At 38.5% G+C, this 18,392-nt stretch overlaps 1 long non-coding RNA gene across 1 annotated transcript; it reads left to right on the top strand.

Annotated features, from left to right (window-relative positions):
* The first annotated feature begins 236 nt into the window (after positions 1-236).
* LOC135180351 (uncharacterized) lies at positions 237-18,039 on the top strand. Its single transcript, XR_010304405.1, has 4 exons — positions 237-416; positions 12,708-12,839; positions 16,418-16,531; positions 17,124-18,039. It is a non-coding gene; the product is annotated as an uncharacterized LOC135180351 (long non-coding RNA).
* Positions 18,040-18,392: the final 353 nt, after the last annotated feature.

Consider the following 18,392-nt stretch of genomic DNA (forward strand, 5'->3'; position numbering starts at 1 on the left):
CTGATTGGGCGGCAGGCGCGCGCGCGGAGGCCGAGGCGGTGTGGGGCGGCCGCGCGTGGCAGCCGCGGTCGCGCGCGGCGAGAGGGCCCTCGTTCGCCGCTGCCGCGATGGCTACCGGCCGCGCGCCCGCCGGCCCGAGCTGCGGACGCGGCCCCGGGGGGAGCCCGCTCCGCGCGCGTGCGCGCCGCGCCGAACGCTCTCCCGCGCTCGCGGCGCCCCCTAGGCTTGTGAGGCGCCGCAGCCTCTGCTGCTGTCGCTGTCTTGGCGGCGGCGACTGCTGCTGGCAGGGGGCACGCCAGGCACGCCCAGGAAGGCTGGGGTGCGGTTGCCTCGGGTTGTGCGTTCCCAGCAGCTATTCTTTTTGTTAGCGAGCGAGGGAAGTTAGGAGGTGTATGATAAAACCAGGGAGCCCGGAGGTACGAATTAACACCCCCACCCCCCCAAACTCCTGTCCTTTGTGTGGTGTGTGTAATTCAGCCTGCGAGGCTGGCAGGGCTGCAAAGTTTCTGAGCTTGGTGCGGTGGTACTACTGAATGAGTTTAGGGAGTGTTGAGTTGAAGACTGGCAGCGAGCTTCTGCTCGCTCTTCCTCTTTGACAAACTGTTTCTTACGATAGAGTTACGCGGGCGAACGCAGTAAATTATCACATGGAATCAAGGTCAGTTTTGGGTTTATTAACGGCTGGCATTACAGGTTTCTGATGGAGGTATATTATTCAAGAAAGAACCGGTTTTTTCCCCTCATGCCTTTGATATTTTAAGGCATAAAAATGATAAAGCTCCTTCGCTGTTTCCGCACCACCCCAGTACAGGTGACAACATTTGTTAGTGCTGTGGTGATTGGTGCATGTACCACAAGCACCTCTGCTCTACCCACTTCTGTGCAAGCCATTACATTCACAAGAAGCACCAGTCAGGTTTGTCTCTTGACTCTGGCTTTGTGTCTCACTGGTAAATCTTGCCCACCAGATTCTCACCTACAGTGATGCCTGCTTCTAGTATCTAACACATGGTTAAGGTTTGCAACATCCATTTTCTGCTCTTTCCTATGTGGCAAAGCATGTTGCTCCGATGCTCAAGAGGTTGCTGTACTGAAATTCTTCCCCTGTTCTGTCACCTTTTCCTGGTAACTACAAGATACAAGATGTACTTGAACAGCCATCTCTTCCTTGTGGTCAATACAGTGTAAATGGTGATTCTGTTGCATCTCTTGCACCACACTGTTCCTTTTTCTGTGTGTAGACCGCATGAGCAATTATCTGCAGCTATCAGGACCCAGTGCTTACGATTTTTCCTCAATGTGTCCGTTTTGAGAACAATGCTAAGTGAACCCAGATTGTTCTCAACTGTACGGAGAGATGACCTCAAGGAAGTAACAACCTGTCTGTAACTCCCACTGCGCCATTAATATTAGCTAATTTACTGCAGCATTTTTTTTAACTACTAATTTTGAGTGGGACTGAAATAACTGGAAATGGGAAGCCTGTTTTATTGTGTGTGTGGTGATTGGGTTTTGTTAAGTCCTGTTAACAGAGGAGCATAGGGCTGCCAATGGAGATTTTAGTTTAAGATTCCAAGTTTAGTTTGATCTCTAAGAAACTCCTAGGTACTCCCCATTCTAAGGGAGGTAATTTGCAGTGATCACGTTGTTATTGTTTAAAGTCCGCTGAAAGAGTCAAACTGTTAAGTTACAAACCCAAGATGCTACCAGAGTGCTAATTTCTTTTCCCTTGTTTAACGTTAGTGAAAGCTTGTTTCCTTTTGAAATTGACATGTTTTCCTCTAGCACTTTCAATGTGTAAACATGAGAAAAGGAAACTAACCTGTTCTCATCTTTCACGCCTCGGTTTTTAAAAGCTATTTAAATATGGTAGTATCTTTTGTAGTAGCCAACTCCATATCCTGGGTGAAATATTTTCAGCCTGTTATTTCCTTATTTTTAACAAGACTGGTGTCTCTCTGACAGAGTCAGAGAGGACATTTGTAGTGGTTTTTTTTTCCTTGGTTGCAATAACTGTGCTTAGTAGTGTTATAACCAGGAGAAAACAAAACAAAACCCACCAAGGAAACAATCAAAAGTCTTGATATCTAGTAAAAACATCTCACCATTTTACTGTCTTGCTTTTGAATATGCTTCTTCGCTTTTCTGCAAGCATGTGACAAGTGAGGAATTAAACTGTTAAAACACTCAGAAAAAAAGACTAGTAGAAAAACTCTCCTACCAGAAAAGGCAGAAATAATAATCTGATGCTCATAAAGACATAAGAAAGGATAGAAGGGTTTTCAGGAATTTTAGAATAAAGGAAGAACCAATTTAGTCAGTTCTGTTTAAAGGTGAAGAAAACTAGTTTAAAGAGTTTTTCCCTAATGACCTGGGTTCTGCAATGAGATGCAAATGCAATGAGTCTTCTAAGGACACAGACTTTGTTCTGGGCTCCCCAATTAAGGAGAGATGTTGGAACGTGTCCAGAGAAGGGTGATGATGCTGGTGAGGGGCCTGGAGCACAGCCCTGTGAGGAGAGGCTGAGGGAGCTGGGGGTGTGCAGCCTGCAGAAGAGGAGGCTCAGGGCAGACCTCATTGCTGTCTACAACTACCTGAAGGGAGGCTGTGGCCAGGTGGGGGTTGGTCTCTTCTGCCAGGTAACCAGCAACAGAACAAGGGGACACAGTCTTAAGTTGTGATGGGGGGAGGTACAGGCTGGATGTTAGGAGGAAATTTTGTCAGAGAGAGTGATTGGCATTGGAATGGGCTGCCCAGGGAGGTGGTGGAGTCACTGTCTCTGGAGGTGTTCAAAAAGGGCTGGATGAGGCACTTAGTGCCATGGTCTAGTTGAGTGGATAGGGCTGGGTGCTAGGTTGGACTGGATGATCTTGGAGGTCTCTTCCAACTTGGTTGATTCTATGATTCTGTGATTTGATATAATTGGTACAGGATGAGGGAACATTTTATGTAAGTGGTGAGACCTGAGACAAAAGAAAAAGGTATATAATGGTTCACTATTCAAGACAGGCCACTTAATGAAAGACAGCTTTCTTGTCAAGAAAATGTAATCATGGAACTACTTCCAGAGGGGTATCTCACAAATATTTTATGACCTTAATTTTTAGTTTTATTTTACAAGACTTTATATCATCTAGGATATAGTTTATTGACTCTTTTTAGCATTTGGAGCTACCTATACCCCTTTAGAGAGAGCATTCTCCAGTAGAAATCATTTTATATGCCATTTTGAGAGATACACTAGATGAAAACAACTGCTGCATCTCCTGATGCAGGCTCTGGTGCTTACAGTCATCAGTGGGTGGTACCCAGCTGGAGTGTAGATTGTGAAGTTTTTCATGCAGGTAATTGCTATGGTTTGCTTGCCTATTTCAGTCCTGTAAGCCAATTAATTATCTTGTATTCATTCTTCTACCAAACAATAAATAGGTCACTGATTAATCTTAATTTATGTGGTATTTCCACTAGTGCACTTTCTTGGGTGATGACTTTACCTGAAAAATGCAACTGGTAAAGAAAAAAATCAGAGCCTTTGCAAATGAAACCTTGAGACACACACTTTAACATATGAAATCATAATATACTACTGCAACCTTGAAGTTAATGTTCTAGTGAGATGTTCATCGTAAGTAATGTAGAACAATTAATATTTCCTTGGATAGAAGAATTTCCTGTTAAAAGTATAGATAATGTGGGTACCCTGAAAGCACAATTTTGTGGTTTGTTCCTATGCTTCCATTTTTCTTCACTAGAAAACAAAGTGCAACCACCACCACTAAAGTGCATTGACTACCACATGGTTCTCCCTGAAGATTTTTGTATGGCCTTTACTTTTCTCCCAAGGGGGGCAGAGCTTTAGAAGACAAAGACTATGTGAGCAGAAAGTAATGTATTTTCAAACAGGATCGTTTTTCAGCTTACTAAATCATCCTGAATGCAGTAAACTACTGGGAGGGCCTAAAATCTTCCTTAACATGGGTATATTCCCGTGGGTCACTAGCCAGCTGCTTTGCTTTTATGGTGTAAATATGCTTCTACATCAATAAGAAACATTGGAAGAGAAGACAAAAAATATCACATTACATAGCTTGGAAGTCTCAGGGGAGGCATTAAACAATGACTTCACCCCACTTCTGGAAGTATCTTCTGCAGTGAACACTGTTGCAAGAACAAAAATAACTCCCATTAAATTTTACTGGGCTTAAATAACTTAATATGGTGTCAGTTATAAAGCTCAAAAAACAAATAGAATGAGAGATTTTTGCTTTCTCCATGTGGTTTGAATTTACATAAAAGAAATTAGAATTGGATTTATATACCTCTTAGGTCTGATTTTAAATTCAGAAATGCTAGCAAATTCAAAGTTAAATTCCTTCATTTGCTGTTTAATAGGATTGTGCTTGGGAGTCCAGGAACAGACAAGGTACAGTTCTAAGGCACAGTGGTAGAAGTTAAGGGAGAGGATGAATATATTTGAATGCTTCACAGCTTTTACAAGTCTGAAGATACCCTGATAGAGCTGTAGCACAGCTGTGTTTATGTTCAAATACAGTAAAGCTGCTATGGACAATGTGTGTGCAGTTAGGAGAAGGGGCTAGTGTAGTTTCTGAATTATCCCAACGTACAATAGACTTTCCTATTTAGCTATTAGAAGACATTCACAATGACCTCGCCAAGTTGCCCTGCTGTGTTTTATGGAGTAAAGAGTTAGCGAAGTAACATAAAGGATCAAGACAACAGGTTCTGCGTTTTTGAAATGTAGGCATTTGAAAACACTCTTAGAGCCTCCCACAGGAAGACTACAGGGGCTGTAATGATTCTCCTCCAGACAAGTTTGGCTAGAGCGTAGAGAGAGATCTTATTTTAAGAAGTCAGTGTCTTCAAACACCAGCCAGTCTGGCTATCCAGCCATGGGTTGCAGGGATTGCCCTTTCATGATTCAGATGACGCCTCAGGCATTAGTGACCTGGGCACTTTGAGGAATGTCTGAAATGGCCCCATAAATAGTAGGGAGGACTTTGGACAAAGACTAAATCTTTCGTCTGTACCTAACCTTTTACTTATGAGTGCCATCATGGTAACTTTCTGAACCTTCCAGCTGATCAGTGAAAAAACAAATAAAGCAGAACCTGAAACCATAAGTACAGAGGGAACCTACTAAATTGCAACTGAAATTTACTACTGAAATGCATTAATGCATCAGCTTACACTTGATCACACTGGGTAGAAGACTTTCAGAGGATACCATTAGACTAGAGGGAGTGTGGTGGTAGCTGCTTGCCTTTTGTTTTTTTAACTGAACCAAACCCCATCTGCAGCTTTAAAAAGTACTGCTTCTGCAGGTTGTGTTTCAGGTAGAATATAAAATGTTAAGCACTTTGAAATGAGTTTTGATCTCATGGTATTCTCCATTTTGCAAAGCACAGTTTCCATATTTAAAAGAAAAAAAAAAAACAACCCTGAACTCATTGTATACCAAGCAAGGTCTAGTGTGAGTCCTGTTTCTTAATTTCCTGATCTTATGGTGCTAAGATGCTTTAATGTGACTGTAGTTCCACCCAGAGAGGATACTAGTTCAATGGTTAGTAAACCAATTATTGTCTTCCATTTGCTTCAGCACAAAGATCTTATGAAGACTTAAATGAGATTCTTGCACCCCCTCAACAGTGTCATAGAAGACTCTGTGAAGTACAGAGGTTATTTTCAGGTGCAGTATAAACAACTTGTCTTAAGTAAGCAAAGACATCTGTTGAGCTTTTGTGATGAGATTACATTATTAGTGAAGAACCATGTTAAATGTATACATGCAGATCATAGTCCAAAAATAGCATATTCTTGAGACTGTAATTCACTGAGAAATGCAGCATAATAGATGTGGTGAGGTACTTCATTATTACAATCCTGCATGATTGACATGATTCTAGTGGAATAACCTTACAGGAAAATCTCATTTATTGCACTGTGATAAACAGATAACAAGGAGGAAGATGAGAACAATTACCACAAGGGCTTGAGCAATTACACTTACCGAAGGGGATATAACTGAACATCTCAGTGACATTACTGCTGTCACAGTCTACAATTTGCCCATCATGCAAAGTAAGCGGGTCATGAAATGAGAAAGTAAGCCTTAAATAAGACCTAGAGGGGTATTTACAGTGATTGTAGCACTGACTACTGTAGTTACAAATTATTTTTTCTCCATGGGACATGAAAAGGTATTGATTAGTAGTGTTTGAAATTAAGATACAAATCCAGAAAAATCTGCCACTATGAGGACTTCAACAGAGAGTTTTCTGCCATAATGAGACTGTTGTTTGTCTTTTAATGTCACTTTGGCTTTATTAATCTTTTGGGATTCCACACTTGTGTATCCAAGAATTTTCCAGATATATTGATGACTGCAGTTGAGACGTCAGGCTTAGATACCATAACTCCAGTCTGGAAAAATAAAAAATGGACCAGACTCTGTCAGTTCAGGGAGATGAAGTAAGAAGGTTACCATGAGTGAGTCAGTGTGCCAGCTGCTTTTAACAAGCACTGCTATTCTGGCATAAAATCAAAGTTGCCCCAGAATATTTCTGCCCAGTTATTTGGTGCAGAGAATCTTCTCCAGCAGGTTCCTATCTTTAGCAGATAAAATGATTTGTCACCACTGTTCTCCTTGGCTGCTTCCTTGTGTACGTCAACTCACCTCTTCTCTTGACTGTCTATAATTCAGCTGGTATCTAATCAGTGCTTTGCTGCTTTTCAAGACTGGTTCTTCTTAGTGCTGTGATTCTTCCTTTCCTTAGGAGCTTTTTTTTCATTTTAAGGTGATCAAAAGCAATTATATTCTATCTTTGAATCTGTTCAAGATGGGACAAGGGTCCAGATTAACACTGAAGAGCTTTTTTTTCCACAGGTCTCTTATCATGATTCTGTGAACAGAATTTAATTTTGTTGAAATCCAGGCTGTACATTCTACCATTCTCATAGCTTTAGCTCAAGGTTATTATTGCTGTTCTGTGCTCTGAAGGGTAGAATGCATACTAATTACAGAAATGTTATCTTAATTTCCATAGCAATTAAATGTTATTTTAAAAGGCTAATCTGAAATATTTTCTAAGCAATCCACTTGGATGACACTCTTGCACCATTTTTAGAAGAGCTGTGAAAATGTGTTTAATGTATGCTAAGGTCTTTTTTACTTGGTTCAGATTCAAACTCTGACTTTTCAGTAGTAAACACAAGATTAAGTGCATATTTCTTGACAAAACCACTCACAACAAAGGAGATCACCTCAGTGGTAAATTTAAACAGCAGAAGAATATTATGCTAGCTTTGACTGCAGTAGCTGAAGTAAAAGAGAAATACTGGATTAAAAATAAGATAAAGCAATCTTTATTTTAAAAAAAAGTAAAACAATGTTTTAAAGAAAGTGCCAAAGTTTTGTGGTTATTTACATAGAAGCCACTGATTTTTCTTAACCACTTTGTAATGCATCTATGCAGTAATTTGGAATGCTTATACTTAAAACAGATGCCAGCATTATTCTTCAGAGAGTACTCAGAGCAGAGTGAGTGTGAGACAGATGGATGCAGAAAAATCAATAGTTCAGAGAACTAGATCAGATGCATGCATTTCACATAGGTCAAGTTTGATGAAACCTAAGACTCATGAATCAACACTTCTGATGTAAATAATTCACAGTAATGGAAAAAAACCCACTATGCTTATATGAGATGAATGTAAATACACTCTTAAAATAATTGTTAGTGAGTTACAATGTGATCTGACTCTTGTAGTTGTTTTATACATACATATGAGTCTAACAATACAGGATTTAGGGACAGCAAAAGATTTGAGATCTTTGTTTTAGTAATTAGCAAGATATGGAAAACTTCATGAAACTTAAACAGAGTGGCAGTTGCAGTACAGTAATGCCACAGATTTTTGGCCTTTTTTAATGAAAAATGAATATATTGTGAAAAGCTCTGTAAATCTTCACATTAATATTTAAATCTGATCTCATTCCTAACTTTGTATGCATGTCATCCGTTTTTAAGTATTCCAAGATGACTATAATATGACCTTCCTTTGGGAGCAGCTCCACAGCGCTCTCATGGGTACAAGAGGAAAATGTAAGTACAAACTGCAAGGTGAGATGACATGCTATATAAAGCACTCAGTAATCAGGGCAGGACTCCTGTTGCCTTAACAGCAACATAAAGCAAGGCTCAAAGAAACAGAACTTAATTCTGATCTGGCTTGTTAGTAGAACTGATGCAACTCTGCAAATATGGATAGTGTTACATCCGATTTATACCAGTTAGGTGAAAAAAACCCCATGGAAATCAATGTAACTATTTTTCCCAGAACTACAGTAGATTCCAGATCACACACTACCTAAGATCAGAATAATGACTAGTTTGTTTTGCTGTTCATGATAGTCTTATAGAGGAGCCTCAACATCTATGAAACTGTGACAAGTAATCCCAGATATGCTAACCAAAGATGAGTTTTCATGTACCAAAAGACTGGTAAGAAACAGAATTAACGATCAGTGAAGATCGATAGGATTTTTGCAGAAAACAGATACCAAACAAGCTTACCTTGCAAGGAAAGGCTGAGAGAGCTGGAGCTGTTTGGCCTGGAGAAGAGCAGACTGAGCAGGATCTCATTAATGCTTACAAATATCTAAAGGGCAAGTGTCAGGAGGATGGAACCAGACTCTTCTCAGATTGTTGCTTTGGGGACAAGAACAAAGTCAGCAAGGAAGGATACTTACAAGTAAATCTTAAAAGCAAACAAACATATTTCCAGTCAAATTTATCTGTAAATCTATTGGGAGGGTGGGGGAAGGAAGCTATCTTGGAGCCTCCGTGTTTCTCTTATTGGACAAGAGAAACTTTGCTTTCTGGCATTCTTTGCACAGTGCCTGCATCCTGCTTTTTCTTTCTCAACTCTTGAAGTCATCCTTAAAAAAAAATATATTTCCACAACAGCTTGGACATCTTACAAACACAGATTAATATAAAATAAATTGGCCTTGGATGTTGGTGAATCTCAGACCCATATGTTCTGAGAGTTCTTTCATTCAGTCATAATTAATTTTTTACAATATGAGTAGCTTTAATCATTTCGATACCTGGATGGAGTCTGAATCCTGCTCTGGGTGTTTGAAGTCTCAGGGAGTTGCTTAGATTAAGAAAAGCTTTCATAGATGTGGTCTTTCTCCTTTCACTATATGCATCTGGTCTAAATAATATTGAGACTAATTCTACCCTTTGTCATAATGGTATAAATTCAGAATAAAGCTTTAACACTGCAGGGGCTTAGCTTATATGTTCAACTTCAGGCAAGGGGCAAATCCTATGTATTACAGCAGTAATATACACATGCTTAACTTCCAGCAGATGAATATCTCTGCAGGATTTAATTTAAGTAGACTCCCCTAGTTTCAGTGAATGTCACCTAGAGCAGAAATTGGTGCTGTAGTTGGAGACATTGTGCCTTGCTTACTGTTATTGGTTGATCTTGCTAACAAGTCACAGGGGCTTACAGTCACTTAGCATTCATTATTTCAGCAAAAATTCATTAAAAGAGATCTTTTAAAATGCTGTAGCATAGCTGATTATAAAAAACTCAGGGAAAAAAAGAACAATGCATTTTAAATTGCTACTTAAAATACTACAGATGTAGATTTTTTCAATTACAAAGTATTTTTAATTATTCTATTTTTAGCTACTTAACTATATATTTTTAAGTAATGTACACAAATATATCCCTAGAGGAACATCAAACGGGTAGAAAAGAACCCTTGTTTTAGTCACACTCCTGCGCTGACTAGTTACACTTTGCATTGGCTCTCTGATAAACATTTAAGTGAAGAGTAATTCTGTAAAAGAAAAATGAAAGAGAAGCTTTCCCTCTAGCACATTGCAGTATATCGTCTTATGACACAGCTAAGTATAGCTAATTTATTTGGAGCAAAGGAGTTATTAAGATGAAGATTAATGCACAAATAACTCTTATTCCTGGAAGCTTACTGTGATGCATAAACTCACAAAATCTGTTGCATGGGAGGGTTTAAAACTCTGCTCAGTGTAGCAGTGATCGTTATATCAATGCTATAATACTCAAGGTACTCTTCCAGAGGCTTATGCAGAGTAAAGGGGGAGGGCCTGGAGCCTGTTTTATCACCACAAACATGTTAAGTATGTACAGTGGAAGAAGAGTAATTGTATCTGAGGCTCAAGATCATTTATGATTGCAAGAGGCATTAGTACCATGACTCCATGCTGATAGGGACAGCATATAGAAGCCACTAAGCAAGAAATGGGAATTGTTGTGTCTTCTGTTAACTGCTTTATGAATGGCTAGATCATTATGGGGCACTCTTGTTTTGTTTTGCCTTTCTTTGGATAACTGGGTATTAGGTAGAAACAATATTGTGAGTTTTAGTAGATCTGGGATCTTGTCCTGAATACCCCCTCCCCAGCTTTCTGCATGTGTCTTACATGTATCGTGTGTAATATTTCTCAGTGGTATACCAGGATGTCCCTCTAGTAAGGTTAGGGGTAATAAACTGTTGTTAGTAGTTCCAAGGTCAAACATCCTTCTTTCTATGAAAAGAAAAGATAGCACTGCATTACCTTGTCAAGTTAATACAGTGTGATAGAGCATCTCAGGCAGCACATCCTGAAAGACTGTAAATGTCTGATAGGTTTAGGGAAACTGTACCTCAGGGAACATATTAGGAAGAATTCATCAATGGATCAAAACTGTCTTGGAGCCTTACTTATTGGGGACCAGCACAGTTTTAAATTACTACTTTCTTAAGACAAGCCTCAAGACAAATTGTATTTCTTGGATTAGCTTTACAAGATCAGGTCAATAATTTCTATTGGACAGTTTCTTGGGTTTTGTGTGGTGGTTTGTGGTTTTTTGGTTGTTGTATTTTTTTTAACACTGGCATGAGCAATTTCAATAATTTGAACTCTGTAATTAAGTTCTGAGCTTTTTCCCAAATGATTTTCAAGTTGCTTAATGTGCTGTTTATAGTCTGTCATTCTGTGCAGATGAAATTGGACATATTTGTGAAGTGTCTTAGCAGTATTCCTCTAATGACAAAGAACTTTAATTATAAAATATGGGTTTGCAAGTTTTGCATTAATTAGACACAAAATTAGCAGAGGATGAAGCTTGTACACTTGTGCACACATACAGATCATCAGCAAGTTTTCATCCATAGGCGTGTCTCAATGTATTTAAACATTTGGAATCAATACTAGTTTAAAGGTAATAGCAATTAATAAGAATTCTGCTATGCTGTGTGCTTTGGGTTGTTCCTTCTACAACTGGTCCTTACTCTGTATTTACCATGTGATCAAAGTAGAAGAAACTGGCCTGTATTTATTTTTGGTGTATGATTGTCTTAAATTTTCTCACGCAATTAATAGGGATTTCAGTTGTTCTGACAAGTTCATTCAAAGCAGCTGGCCCAGGACTTTACCATTCCAGACCTTATTCTCCATTTTATTTGCCAATGAAATTTCATTGGACTCCACTAATATCAGTGGAGTCTCACCAACATAAAAACGCTGCAATGAAAGGACAGTTCATGCTCCGTTACCTTCTAGGATGTCATGCAACTAGAAGAGGAGATATAACCATGCACAAATGTGAAATAAAGAGTGTAGCCTCAGATAACTTGTAGGCTAATAAATTCTATATTAATTGGTTTTCCCAGTTTCAATTTCCCCCAGTTCTGAAGTGTGGTCTTCCAAAGTGTGGCTTCAGGTGCATGAGGTTTCTGCAGTAAGATCTGCACGACATTTTCAAGTTAGGGTTTCTTTTGTATGCCTGGAAGTTGTCACTCTTGAGCTTGATCAGGATCTTTCTTGATCTTCTTGACATGGGACAATTTCACACCTCCACAGGCTGCTTCTTGAATTTAAATATTTATTGAATGAAATTCATAAACATTCCTTGAAACAGAGGTTGGAATTCCAAATCCAGCACCCAAACTAATGCCAAATTCTGTAGCAAAGTTACAGAATCCTGCTCCTTTTTGTCCTCTCTAACAGGATTGATCATTTTTTATAAAGTTGTGTAGCTTCAAAAGCAAAGAAAAATGCCACACCAAAAAAATCCTGGAATGTTAAATGTTTGGATTTCTTCAGGCTAGTCCTTCTGCGGGTGCTTCACCCATTAGTTTGTGGTGCTGTGGGTATCTCTTTCCAGTAGCATTTTAAGTTGAATCAGGAGTGGGATTTTGAAGTGAAACCACCAGGTGTCCATAGTTAGCATGTTTTCGGTTTCATTATGGGGTAGTCTTAGTTCACATGAACTGGACTGATTTCAGATAAAACACAAAAACCTAAAAAGATGCTTAAGTGTTCAATTAATTGGATCAGACAAGGCTAAAATAATTATGTGTGAAATGTGTAGATGTTGAATCCTCAGCATTACTGATTTAATTGTGTTGATCTACCCCGATGCATTGCACTGACCAATTTTTGCAAGACACCTTTTAAAAGAAAAGCAGTGGCATTTCTTCTCTCTCTCTTTTTTTTTTTAAAGGAATAGCAGTTAGGCTTGGAAAATACTGTAGGCTATAAATCCTAAAGCAAGATAAGCATATTCTGGAATCTGCAATTAAAAGTCTAAAACTTGGAAAGAGATGAGATTTATGACACTCCTTTCCTTAATATTTTGAACAGGCTAGGTTTGGTGCTTAACCTCTCAACTCATTGGTCGTCCAAAATTCCTTGCTGAAGTGCTTGATTTTCTTCTGAGCATTGTTTAAGTGATTGAAGCAGCCAGCATGCAGTTATGGATTCTGCTGGTTTCTGGTAAGTAAAGCAGCTGAGCACTGCAATGCCAGACTTTTTTTGTGAATATAGTCTTTAATTCAGATTTTGCGTTTAGTAAGAATCCCTTAACGGCTGGCCGTAGGGTAACAATTTGTTACTCTCAGGCACACTTCTCCTTCAATACAAATGTCACCATTAAAGCCTTATGTATTGACACTCAGCTGTATTAACCCTGTCATGTTTATGCTGTTTGAAGCCATGGTGGACTCATATGCACTACCTGAACAGGAAAGCTTTATACTGATGGACAGATAAAGAGGATTACATTAATAGTTCTGCAGTTGTGGAGTAATTGCTATTTACAAAGCACAAACTGTGGTTTACTGATGACATCATTAGAGACTTGTTTTAATTAAACTCTATATTGCCTGTGTTTTACTATGACTGCCTCTCACTGTAATTTGATTTGTGTAGGGCACTCATTTGTAAACTGGATATTGCTGTAGAATAAGCCTTGCTTATAGTTTTGGTGGCCTATGTGCCACGCAGTAATTAAGTACAAGTTTAAAGTTAAGCATGTGATCAGCAGTTTTGTTGAACTGTTGCTTCTTTTATTCCTCTTCATTCAAATTCATGCCTCAAATAGAGATACTAAGGATCTGATTCTTGCAGTTTTACTGATGTTGAGTAATGGCTTAATTGCTAGACAGTCATTTTGACATAGACTATTCTAATTTCAGAACAAGAGGGGGAAAAAAGGCAGGTTGTTTAGCAGCTGTGTTCAAGCCTAGAATGAAAATGTTTTGACAGTATCACAGAGAAGAAATGAGGTTTTACATTAGTTATTGTGGTCAAGTATAAGCTATGGTTTGCAGCTCATGGAAAGGAATGGATGTGACCTCTCTATCAAGTAAGAGGAGTGACCAACCAAAATTAATTTAGAGGAAAATATCCCAAAAGCCTGATACCTGCAATTATCAGGTCTTTAATTTTGTAGTTCCCATAACAGCATCCAAATGACTGAAAGCTCATTTGGCACGTGCTTTGGGAAGTTGACTTCATGTTTTGCTCTAGAAAACAAACTTTATTGCTATTTTCTGTCTGTATTTTCTCACCTAGAAAAACAACAAACCCAAAATCCCTACTGTCGGGAAATTCTTACATGCCATTTACAGTTCAAGTCTTTGTTCTCCTCTGAGAAATACAATACAGCTATATATTTGTTGCTTCAGAATTATGGCAGCCAAGAAATACAAAGACTCTCTTGGTAAATAACATTTTATTTCCTATTAAGTTGTATCAGCTTAGGCAGAAAGAAAGCAGAAGCCAACACTATTTCTTTTAAATAATTTTAACTCTTTGGGATGCAAATTAATTAAGAGCATCATGTATATGCTTTAAAATAAGGAAAAATATTTTTTGTGGCCTGAAACTTTGCTAAGTTTCCCCAAATCCTTTTTCTATTCTCCAGATAATAAAGGAGGAAGTTGCATGAAGGAAACTGAAGCTGTTATTCTGAGCTCTGTTTGAAGAGAGTAGTTTAGTCCAACAAATTGACAAGACTCATACTCCATCTAGTATACTGACAGTACGGCTAATTCATTCTGCCTTGAATTTGTCAGGGCATAGACACAGAAGGGATTTAAAGGCTAAGCACCATTCTTTTGTTTATCCTGCTGGTGATGAAACTAACCCTCTATATATCTGATGGCAACCCGCTATTTCAGAGATAAAAAGTGCCTGAACAGCCTGTAAAATAGTGAATAGCCTACTCTGCAAGTAGTGATGATCTTTAATTTATTTATTAAAGTTATTCTCATTGAATGTCTATGTTAAACTTGACAGCTTGATTGCACTGGGGTCTTGCCCCAAGGCAGCTATTTGGATGCATCATGGACACAGAATATCAACAAGAAATAATTTTGCTGGAATGAAAAGTCTGTCTATCATGCTGTCCATATTTACTGTCTCAAGTGCACAATTCACCAGTTTTGTAAAATTGAATAGTATGTGCTCGAATTCTCTCTTGGAATGTTGTGATGTTGGGAAACTATTGTATTTCTGTGCAGAAGGAGATGGATCTTTATTCCATGGCAAAGCCTTGCCTAGGGCGCTTAGATTTTTCCCTACCCATACAGTTAATATGTATTCCTATATACAAATTACTGTTGGGCCAGGCCTCTTCACAACTAGCTTATGGCTATCCCTTGCAAGCTGTCATTATGTTAATCAAGTAATCGTTGTTTCCCTCCCTGTAATAAACATTAAGCCAGGAAGGAAATAAGTTTGAGAATACATATTGCCTTCCTTAAAGTACACACAGAGAGAGGTACTTATTTATGTCAGGGAAATGTAATAGTTATTCCAGAAACAAGAATTACAAACCTAGAAAATTACATTAGTGTGTTTGGACTTGAATTGATCTAAGAGGCATGGAAGCAGTTAGAGGACTGTGTAGCCTGTTGGCAGCACCATTCACTGAAACTTAGGAATGCCAACAAAGGGGGAAATATATCTAGAGTTTTGCAGCCTGCTCCAGAGTGCTAGGAAACAGCATTGGCACTCTAGCAAGCAACAAAGAAGAATCTCTGCATTAAGTACTTAATTACAATAAAAACAGGTTTGTATGTTTGTAGCACTAGTTTAGATAAAGCCAAGTTGTAAGCCTTCTTTTTCTATCTAATATAGTGTCTTCCATGTCAGGGCATGCCTGCAGCATGTATTAGAACGAAGAACAGGGAAGGCTAAGACAGCTGTGAAACCAGAAATAGCTGAGGACCTGAAATGGTCTCTTCCAGTTCTGCAGAGCCCCATACTATTGTTTTAGCTTGGACTGTCACCACCTCAGGTATTGATGTATGGTTCCCAGCTGTCTTCTGCAGCATTCCATTGCTGCCACAGCAACAGCACTGAGGCAATTCATGTCCAGATCTTAGCACATTTGGATTTGATTTGGGTCTGATCTTTACTGTTACTAATGCTGAGATTTATAATGCTGGATGTTATAGTTGAAATTCCTCTCTGAGAGTCTGAAGCTTCAACTGCAATTTAACAACAGGTGTGTACAGTCTAAGTTACATTTTAATGTGGAATTCAATTTTCAGTGGTTTTCAGTCAGTTTTACTTCAGAAAATAACAAATTCGTTTACTTGCATATTTTAAAAGAATTCACCTTTTAAATGTAGTAAGCAGTTGGAATCCTTCTAACAACTGCAAAATACAACTCCATCTTAACTGTGAAACTATGACCTGCTTCTCTATAATTAATAGTTATCCATATGTCTGCTCTGTGCTTTACAAAATACAGACTTCAGCTACATGCCTGCTGCTTTTTCCCCATGGGCTTCATGCTCCGTTCAGCACAGCAGAGTGGTCACACTTGCTTAGAGCATGTCTGGGTAGCACAGTAACTTGGTGTGCAGAAATTCCCATGCCAGCTCTGGATAAGCATTTCTGCCTGAACTTAGATGCAGGCAGTTCATAGCAGCCAAGAGCTCAACTGCATTGGGAAGTCCAATTAGGTTTGACTGTAGAGTGTTTAATGCATCAGTTGGATTAAATGATTGTCGTAGGTCCCTTCCAACTGAATTATTCTTAATGTAGATTGAATCTTGCAGGCATTGGCAGCTAAAATTGAAGTCTCCAGTGAGCTATACAAACTCATTTTTCAAAGATTTACAGCAAGTAAATTTGGGCAAATTTTCAGAAGTGGCGAAAGCCAAATCCCCAAGGTGAGTAATGGGTGCTTGCCAGTATCTCAGTTCCACATTCTAGTCCATGAGGCTTAGTGTTGCTCCTTCCTCATTCAGTTTCTCTTATATTTTTACAACAAATTGTACTACCTATAAATTGCTCAACAATCCTTTATTTTTCTTGCCTGAACCAACAAAATTCATAGCCTAAAAAGAGCAATGAAAGAAAATCTTCTAATATAGATCTATTCTTCAGGTTTTCAAACTGCAACCCAATTGGGAACTTCATTGCAAACTCTGCTTGAAGTAGCAGTGAGAGTGCACCTGTCTCTTTTAGCTGACATTGGAATAATTAATTTTATGAAAATGACTTCTATTGGAGGTTAATTTATTTTGGCTGACAGTCACATACATTAGTAGACATATCTAATGCTGCAGTCAGTCTGAACTTTATTTAGAATAGTTTATTTATATCTTTTGGTGATTTCATTGCAAAGAAATGGAAGGCATTTATTTAAGATCATTTTTCCCAGTTTAAGAAACCACAAAGAAGAACTCCCAGAATTTTGACTGCTTGAATGTTTTGACCTTCTTCTGTAAAAATAATTTCATTTCTTAATTGCTTAAGCAGTTCCTTCAGATGATGCAGCTGAGTTCTTTGTACATCAAGATAACACCACGTCTCTTTCCTCTAACCCTCCTCCAGTGTGGAACAAGGAGATACGTGGCATAAACGCGTTACATAAAGTGTTTGTATGCAACTCAGATGATGTACCTGTTATTCTGGCCATAATTTGGTGTTTACAATTTTCTTACTTGTAAATATTTTACTGACACAAAAATGGCCAAGCACAGCAGTATAGCTTAGATGTGGTAAAATAGAATGGATCCATACTTTGCAATGCAGAGCATGCCTGAGACTATTTAATGGGTTTATATACTATTCAAATCTGAAGAAAAACAACTGTAGATAATAAGCTGCATGTCCATTTCTAATGTATTTTTTGAAAGTATGTGTTATAATAATTTCCCAAGAGGAGAGTTACTCCTTATGATTTTTTTTATGCATTGGGATAGAATCTAACATCATTTTGAAGGCTTAGTTTTAACCTAGTTTATCCTTGTGCTCCCACTGACCTCAGCTAAACAAGGAAACAAAGCTGTTTGAGTCTGTATTTGTGTAATTAGGGCAATGCTTGGCTTCCTGATTTTGTGTGAAGAACAGGTTGATGATGTTTATGAAGAGAAAGAATGGACTTAGAAGCATGCTTCTTTATAAACATATAGATTTGGATAAGTTGCCTGGTTTGACCATGTTGTCCAGTTTTCTCATGCACTGAAAATCTCCGTCTGATGTCCTTCCCGGAATAGGAAGTCTGATGTTATGTTTAGCCTTGGGCATTTTGTAGAGTGGAAAACAATGATTCTTCCTACACTGATATATGAATGACATGTGCTGTATCATTCATTTTCATAACACTTTTCTGTGGCTAAGGTCCAACTGTTTGATGGAATTTATTACATTTAGTGACATCAACCCGTTAAAAGTGACAGTGGTACAAAGTCAAATAATCTTTCTATGGAAGCTGGATTGAATGATGTTTCCATTGTTCATTCTGCATCCTTCAGAAAGACATTTTGAGGCAAGAAGATTAAATAAGTGAAAAAAAAAAAGCAAGAGCTAGAACACTATTACATAGTATTGTAACCATCATTGTACTCTCTCTAAATATGAGGGAAAGATGAACAGGGGGATTTTAGTACTAACAGTGACAGTGATCACAGGGTGAGAATAGCTCTCTAAACTGAAGAAAACTTAAACATAGGCCATTCCAGTTAGAACCTCAGCATTTATACCAAGGCCAACTCACTGTTATCATCATGGAGGCACATAGAAAGA

The sequence above is a fragment of the Pogoniulus pusillus genome, chromosome 13 (genome assembly GCF_015220805.1).
Source record: "Pogoniulus pusillus isolate bPogPus1 chromosome 13, bPogPus1.pri, whole genome shotgun sequence".
Classification (NCBI taxonomy): Eukaryota; Metazoa; Chordata; class Aves; order Piciformes; family Lybiidae; genus Pogoniulus; species Pogoniulus pusillus.